Raw genomic sequence first — 9046 nt, 5'->3', positions numbered from 1 at the left:
GTCTGAATGTTGCAGTGCTCAATGGACTCAAGTGTGCATCTCTGTTCATTATGCAGATACTAATGTTTTATTTCTGCTTGATTTATTTCAGATTCCTGCAATATTTCATAGTTCAAAGCTTTGTCCAGACTAATACATTCATTTTAATGGCATTTAAAAAGTCCTCATAAATGATTCCCTGCGCTTTCAGAAAACATCTCAGTCCACACTCAGCGAGTGGAATGTAGTGCAGCTTGAAATGCAATGTGTTGCTCTCGCTCTGATTCTACTGCTTCTTACACATTCAGCTTCAGTAAAACAGCAGCATTTCATAATAAATAGCTACACAACTCAGAATGCTTATTTAACTGCTATGGACAGTAAGAACTTTGACAGATTAACATTCACTTAAACCATTTAAAAAGTTATGAAATTGAAGTGTTTTTAAAGTTAATATGATTTCATTATTCTGAAAAGGTAGAATGCATTTGGATAAAGTTGCCTACTGCACATTTCAGTCAAGATTGCATTGAGAAAACATTGTCATATGCAAATGAAGTAAATGCTAATGATCAATATGCAATTATTAATTATATTCTAGGTCTATATATGCTATTTTATTGTATGTTTGTTTTAAGTTATAGACCTGTCATTGTAGACCTATACTGGACAGACATTTGACAGTTATAGCATAGGCCTGCTCAAATGATCACTCATGCTACAGCTTGAAAAATGCCATCCATAGTTCAGAGGAATAATCTTTTAATTTTTATTATTGTATTGAAAATCGGGGAGAAAATTGGCATTTTTATTTGCTCATCTGCTTATATTGTAAGATAAGATATTTTCCCCATGTCATCTAATCATTTCACTCATTTCTCTTATAAGTGCAGGGTATTGATAAACACATTGCCACAAGATTGATATCTTCATCAGTGAGGTTAGAATGCCAGCATCATAACTCTAGTAGTTTCATCATCTGGATCTGCTTATAACTGATGTGGTAAAAAATGATTGTTGTTAATGAACTCGGTGGCAAACTCTGAGTGTAAACATGCATAAAAGACAAGACAAAAATGGTCACCAGTCTGTCTGGTGTATGCTGTCTTGTATATATAGATAAGTATGGGGTTGTTTGCATGTATTGATACATAATTTCTGATGTAGATATCCTCTGTCGGCTCATTTAGACTGTTTACATGCTGCTTTATTGCTGAACTCACAGTCAGACCTTCAGAAGAACACATGGATCAGTTGTGACTGTAGGTTTACTGCAGCTAATACAGCTTTTTTTTTTCCTATTGCTTAATCACAATTTTAAATTAATGCTCATTTTGTCAAAACACTACACGATTTATACAGTGCTCAGCATAAATGAGTACAATCCCTTTTGAAAATGAGTATTTGTATTCATTTCTCAGTGAATATAGCAAATATGTTTGGTGCATTTAAACAAGCAGTCATATTGATCAGTTATATGGTCGCTTAGCATCTTGAGAAATAGAAAGATAATACATTTAAATGCACTAAATTAAACTAAATGTTATGTTGTTTTGTTTCTCTTGATGTGCCCTAATATGTTATTGGATGTTTTTGTCATTTTTGGACAGTTTTTTGTTAGATATATTATAATATTTGCACAGATATATTATGTAAAGCGCCCTGTAGAAAATATGAATTTAAATAAGAGATCTGTGAATACAATAGAATAAACAAAAATACTAAAAATTATTTTGAAAGCACAAATTTATTACATATATCATTATAAAAAAATAGAAATCTGTTAAAGGTTTAAAATAAATAAAGAAAGTGTAGCCTATTATCATTTATTAGGCAAATAAGAAACTAGCCAGCACTTTCACTTCCTCAGTCAGAATTTGGACGCTGAATTGGTATGACGTAACTTCAGAACGGAAAGTCACGCCATGCCAAATTCAGTACTGACAGCCAACACAGGATTCCGCTTGGTCTTAAAGCCTTTATTGATGAGTTATTTTCACAATTCATTATGGCATAGCAGTCAAAAATAGGACAAATGAGCTCGTGTATGGGACAAATTCTGGACCTTTGTCAGTGATGGTCTTTCGAACCACCCAAACCCCCCCAATATATGATATATATTGATATATTTTGTTAGAAGTACATGAACATATATTCAACAAACAGTAAACACAAAACCAGCACTGCATACTGATGAAAATATTTATTAACATCTCCACATTGTAAAACCATCAATTCATGCATGCTAAAGATGCATTTTGCGCAGAAAATCTGAACGGTCTAAGTACATAAATTGCAATATTAATAAAAAGACTCCAGGTCACAAATGTCAGTCCATGGTTTACGATATGATTAATCAAGGTTGCTTGAATTGCATCTAACAAAATTGGTCAGTTTTCTTTGTCCATGTCCTCCTCCAGATCTACCTCTGCGTCTTCCTGCAACATTGCCTTCCATACTTATTCAGGTAAACTCAGCCGTGGCTTTTTTCTAGAGCTTTTAATAATCACAATATGTTTGACCAATAGGTGGCGACAAACAGCCATCAGAAATATTTCACTGAGTAATTCTTCAGAAATCTCATAATAAAACATAAACTTTTATGAGTGAATTATTGAATCAGTGAATGAGACTAAAAATAAATCTGATGTGTTGTACAAGATTATTAGGTTAGATTTATACATTTAGCATTATCAGCAACAGTAGCAAAGATTTTTCCCAGTATTTGACTACTGGACTTTTTTTATTCAGCTGGTTATTTTTATTTAATTAATTTATTTTTCATTAATATTACAGGTTATGTTGTTAAAGCCAAACGTTTATTGCAGTAATGTTTTTGTAATAAATGGAAAGCAAATGACATTTCATACATTAATACATTAGGTTTACTTACTATTATATTTCTCTCACCATTTCATTTTAATTCATAAGTCACACAAAGCCGCTGAGAAACAGTGTGTGTTGACAAACAACAAAAACGCGTTTCGTCAAGATGTTTGGCACCGTACGCCTTCCGTAGTAACAGGTGGACAATAAAAGGTAACGTTTTACGTCTGTTTCACAGGCAGTTCTGCAAGAGAGCAACTCGTAAACAAACTGCCGGCATACTTATAATTACAATTACAAGCTTAAATAATAATCAATGCATATTTAAATGTGTACTTAAAAGTGCTAAGCTAACAATTTTGCATTGATAAATACCTTATGGAAACTAGACGTACAGGTGAGTCGCGTGACACTCTTGATATTCTAGTGTGTGTGTGTTAAGTTTGTTCAGTTGAGTGGCATCACTGTAACATCATATGCGGGGACTGTAGTGCAATAATCTGACAAAATACTACAGAAGTTTTCCTGCTAACATGTTTTGGAAAAAAATCTTACTTAATATTTCATATTTGTGTTAATTTTTTGGTCAAGAAAAATAAAAAAAGTGCATCTTTTTTATTGTATTTACTCAAGAAAATTTAGGAAAGATTAGAAATTATTTATTAACAAAACATGAAGTATAATAGAGAAATGAGTTTATTTGATGTACTGTTTATTCTGATAATGAGAAGTTGAACTGTAAAGCACAACATTTTTAATTTGTTGTGTTATTAGGAAAATACCATATACATAAGAAAAAGTGGGCTCAATGTAAACCAAACTTTTCCCATTTTGTGAATGACTTCAAATGATATGGAAATCTTTTAGAACAATCACAAAACAAAAAGCACTGAAAACCTAATGATCTGAAAACCTTTAATTCATGTAAAAGTATTTATTTTTCTATATTTTTCTCTTTCAGAAAACTGTAAATATGTATAGCTCTTCTTCTTGTGGCACTGAATTAATAAAAAAGTGAAATAATCTGCATGTGTTGTAGACTCGAGTTTTCAACTTTCATGTTTGTCAGACTGAACCTGAAGCTTGGAGAAGCGGGTGGAAAAATACTCTGGTACTTTCTAACAGATGAGTCGCTAGTGACAAAAAAAAGCTGACACTTAAGACTCAATAAAACTTGCCTTTTATTTGATAATGTGCACAAGGCAGATGACAAACAGCTGCTCCACCTCTCCCTCTTGTGGCCAATGAGTGTAACTATATAAACAACATAAAATAAACAAAAGGTGACTTTTATTTATCAGAATATCCAATAAAACAGATTTAGAAAAGCTTAAACCGCTTTAAAGATTAAGTCTGAGGGTAATTCTCATACAACGTCATTTTCCACACAATTATGTTTAAGGTAAATGATAATAACCACAATACATTACAATAATAATTATTAATAATTTAAATATATATATTTCAAGGAAAATATATTACCATTTTTGAAAATAGTATATTTTCTAGTATAGCATTTCCTGTTATTTATTTAATTTTTCTTCTGGATGAAGTCCTTACACCTTCAGACGACACTTTAAGCAGTAATACTAATATCTTGCAAAAATAAATAACTCATAAAATATGATGCACTGTCATCATAACAAATAATAAAGAAATGAGTTTATATGACGTTACATAACGTTGCATTTTACAGTGACACATGACATGAATATAATTAGTATTGTCATCATTTAAAATGCAGTAATGGTGATTTCCTTTGTGTATAATAACTGCTATATTGTTATAAGTTTTCCATTTTTGAGCCAAATGTCAAAACTTTTCTATGGTGTGACCGTCTCAATCATAGTACTGTATATATTGAAAACGTCCAACAAGTTTGGTCATGGAGAAAAAAAATAGTATTAGCACTAATTAAAGATACGATTCCAACAATTAAGATAAATCATGTTATTAAGAGTTGTTTTTCTTATTTTTTACTTTGTCGCACTATAGGACATGTTTATGGTACAGTTCAGCTAAAAGACAAAAGGGAATAAAAGAACTGAAAGAACTGATAAAGTTAGTGACCCCTGATATTTTCTCCAACATAAGAAATCAAACTACATAAATATAAATCTATACATTTATTTTGGCAACCATACACACACCCTTTTCATACTGACCCTGTATCATATTATATTAGACATGTTTAACTTGTAATCTTTTTGAAAACACAACACTGTTTGACTTGTTTTTCTCTTCCAGTAACAGGTTTGACTGAATCTTTCTCTGTGTCTCAGATGAGGAGGATGTGAAGCTCAGGATTGGTCAACACATCGTCTACACATCAATCTACAGACAAACATCACATTTGAATAAAGATTTAATGATGAAAACCTGATCAATGTGTCAATGTTGTGCCCACTGGTGGATGATTTGTGTATCTGCATGAAAACAGCAAGAGGACAGAAAGTGAAGAGTGTGTAATCCTGCAGCTGTAGAGCAGTTTAAGATCAAGCCTCATTAAAAACACCTGAAGCTGCTAATCAATCAAGCTCATCAGCACTGATAGAAATCTCCTGACTCAACTCTTTTCTTTATTCAAGTAAAAATGAAGATGAAAAAAAGTGATGTATAAGTTATTTTCAATCAATTACAGGGCTGAAATGAAAGGTTTTTGGTGACTATTTTTGTGATTGTTTGCACATTTAAACAGAAATATGTTTCATGAATGCTGACATTTTTAATTAAAAAATAAGAAGTTTATGTGTGACAGTACATATCCCACTGCTGATATTTTTCTATCATATGATGAAAACCTCTAAACACAACTGTCCAAAGCACATGTTCACAGCACAAGCTCAGGTGATAAAGTGTTGTGAGCTCATATTTCACTGTTTACATTAAAACAATCACATGATGATTACCCAAGATAAATTCATAAAGGCACTAGTGGCCTTAAACAGATTTTCAGGAGGAAAGTCATGGATTTAAATCCTTTGAGTGCAAAAGTTGTTTGATCAAATACAAATCCCTCAGTAAAACTGCTGAACAATCATGTGCTTCATTGGTTAATTTGCTCATTAACTCAATTCAAACCACACAAAGCTTGTGTTAATTCTAGTGCATTTAAAAAAAAACTGAAATAATACTAAATATTCAATGATCTAAATCCCATCCAAAACACAAATAAAGTTTCTCAGACTCAGCTGATCTCTCAAAACAGTTTTCTGAGTCCTGAGGTCCAATCCAATGATTACTGATTCCAATTTGAGAATCCTTTTGATTTAATTGAAAACACACAATTACAAATGAAGGTCATCAAGAGCGAGGTTTGAACTCGGGTCTCCAAGATTAAAACGCATGACTTTAATAAGCTGAGCTACAGAGTCTGAGGAGAGCATAGTGACTGTAGATTGGCTTTTATTGCACATTTTGTATCACATTTTTGGACAGAAACATCACTACATACAAATACTTTAAAGCACACTAGCAGTCCTTGGTTTCAGTAGCTCAGTTGACTAAACCTCTGCGCTTCAATCTGAGAGTCCTGGGTTCAAATCCTGCTGTTGCTGATCTTAATTTCTAAATTGAGTGCTTTGTATCAATTTCTGAATTAAAACATGATGTGTGATCTCAGACTCAGTGGCTCAGCTGGTAAAAACTTTGTGGTTTAACTTTAAGGTCAAGGGTTCAAATCCTGCTTATGCTGAAATCAGTGCAAAACGTTTTTTAGCAGTAAACAGCAAAAGATCTCAATGTCACCCTGTCAAAAACACATCTTTGCTCGTCTAGCTCAGTGGCTCAGTTGATTAAAACACTATGTTTTAACTTTGGGGTCGTGGGTTCAAATCCTGCTTATGTCAAAATTAGCACAAAATGTTTTATTAATTGATAAAGTGCAAAAGATCTCAATGTCACCCTGTCAAAAACTCTTTCCTACTCGTCTGGCTCAGTGGCTCAAATGATTAAAACGCTGTGTTTTAATGTGGTAGTCCTGGGTTCAAACCCTAATTATGCCGAAATTAGTGAAAATTTTCAACACTACTAGAATAAATATCAATACACAGCATACATAACACACAGCTCAACACAAGCCACAGTGGTGTAGTGGTTACAAACATAGACTGGAGTGTCTGATGCAGTAAAGATGTGGGTTCAAACCCCAGATATTATGTCTTTTTCCGAATTTGTCAGGAAACACTCTTTATACTCCTCCCGGAAAACACACCCCTCTGGCCTGACTCAGTGGCTCAGTTGGTAAAGCATTAGCCTTTCCTCTTGGAGTCCTGGGTTCAAATCCCACTATTGCATATTGTTGTCATCAAAAAAACACCACCAACATGCGCCAAACACCAGTTCTCAGCGTGTAAGCTACGATGGCACTAGTGGCTAAACACCGTTGGTTGCGGACAAGGTGACGGTTGAGACATGGGTTCGAATCCCACCTAAGAACCTACCTGGGGCGGTAAGACAAACAAGAGGGCAAGTACCTGAAGCTCAAGGACAACTGAGCACAATGTGAAACACGGACCAGAGCATGAAGTGAAACACGGACCAGAGCAAGAATTCACCTGGAGGGGCACACACAAGTAACAGTGGCGGACAAACCTGCGGCGGTAAAACAGGGATCAATGAGGAAGGCCGGACTGAGTAGAGAGGAGGGCTGGAAGAGAAAGGGGCGGATCAGAGACAAGAGGCGGACCAGAGAGGAGGAGAGAGAGGTGGATCAGTGACGAGGGGCGGACCAGAGCGAAAGGTGAGGCAAAGCAGAAAAAGAGGGGAAAAAAAACTTTTTTTTTTTTAAAAATCTTTTTTTTTTGACAAAAATAAAAAAATTTGGTATCACCGTGGTGTTTCGAACCCCAGTCTCCTGTGATCAGTTTTGCTCTCACACCATGAGCACTGACCACTAGGCCACCAGGATCTCACACTAACAACTGTTCGGTTGTCATATTTAAAGATCACGCATGATCATGCAGTTACAAAAAAAAAAAAGATGAAATAATGATTTCATTATTTACATTTAAAAAAAAAATAATTCTAATTAAAAATCTAAAAATGTCAAAACATTTCAAAAACACTCAACAGACATAAATAGACTCACCAGCAGTGACAGAATCAACAGAGAATGGGGAAATGGATCTTGTGTTGGTCCAGAAATCACACTATAAAGTGTTCTAAATTAATTCTGCATAAAGAAAAAGACAAAACTGAAGTTAGACCACATTACACAGCCTGACATGGTGCAAAGACACGAGTGTAAGAATACCTAAACTACAGCGTGAAACAAATACAGCAGAACAATATTGCACTTCACTACTATAGTGGCAATCAGAATATTTTTAAATGTAATACATTACAAAACTATTCAATTAAGAAAATTTATTAAAATACACACATCTTTGTGAATAGTTACAGAAAAAAAGACTGAGGATTAGGAACTGCCTAGATGTGCGTTATCTCTTACATAAGCAAGGGTTTGCACTTCCCCTATACAAAGGATGATTTATGTCAAGCCATGCAACTTTAAAATGTGTTCAAAGTTTAACTTAAATTCCAGAATTTTATTTTGCATCAGAGTTGTGCACTTTGTGTTAGCAGCGTATCGCTAGTTATTAAATAACAATGTTAATCTTACAGACAAATACTTATGCATTACCTGTCACTCAGCAGATGTCCATCATTACAGTCAATGTCTGACCACATGCTTCTGCTGGACCAACACCCTTTATTCTGTAAAGGAAAGACAAATAAACTTTTAAAAACACTTCATATCAAAGTTCTATTTACTCTGTCATCTGACATGCTCAACACAACACTACTTAGGTTAGCTTTAGAAAAATCTCCATCCTAAATTCACATGACAATAACAGGAAGTTCATCAAGAGAGCAACATGTAAAGTCTTTGTGAAACCTTCATAAAGGTGAGACTGCCTTCATACACATTTCATTAATAAATATCTATTTCTCCTGGGTTAAAGTTATATTTGAACAGAGAATGACTGACAAGAGCAGCATCACCATACTCCAGCAAACAAATAAAAACACCTATTCGACATGTCAATAATTATTTAAATACAATTTATGACTGATACATATTATAATACATAATATAACTGATCTATAATGAGCGCTAACGACTTTAAAAGAGGAAAATCACTAATTATGTGTGGATACTTACAGGTGACCAGAGTGACATGCTTGATGCTTGACTTCACAGCGTGTCGTTTGTTATTAACGTTATTGATGGGCTAAA

The 9046-nt window shown here is 34.0% G+C and overlaps 1 long non-coding RNA gene across 1 annotated transcript; it reads right to left on the bottom strand.

The window, feature by feature from the left end:
• Positions 1 to 5182: 5182 nt before the first annotated feature.
• Positions 5183 to 8511, bottom strand: LOC130222516 (uncharacterized). Its single transcript, XR_008836495.1, has 3 exons — positions 8450 to 8511; positions 7895 to 7978; positions 5183 to 5231 (listed from the first exon to the last, which is right to left on the bottom strand). It is a non-coding gene; the product is annotated as an uncharacterized LOC130222516 (long non-coding RNA).
• Between the last annotated feature and the right edge of the window lie 535 nt (positions 8512 to 9046).

The sequence above is a fragment of the Danio aesculapii genome, chromosome 4 (genome assembly GCF_903798145.1).
Source record: "Danio aesculapii chromosome 4, fDanAes4.1, whole genome shotgun sequence".
NCBI classification, from domain to species: Eukaryota; Metazoa; Chordata; class Actinopteri; order Cypriniformes; family Danionidae; genus Danio; species Danio aesculapii.
The sequence above is the reverse complement of the archived record's forward strand: the minus strand, read 5'-3'. Positions and strand labels throughout refer to the sequence as shown.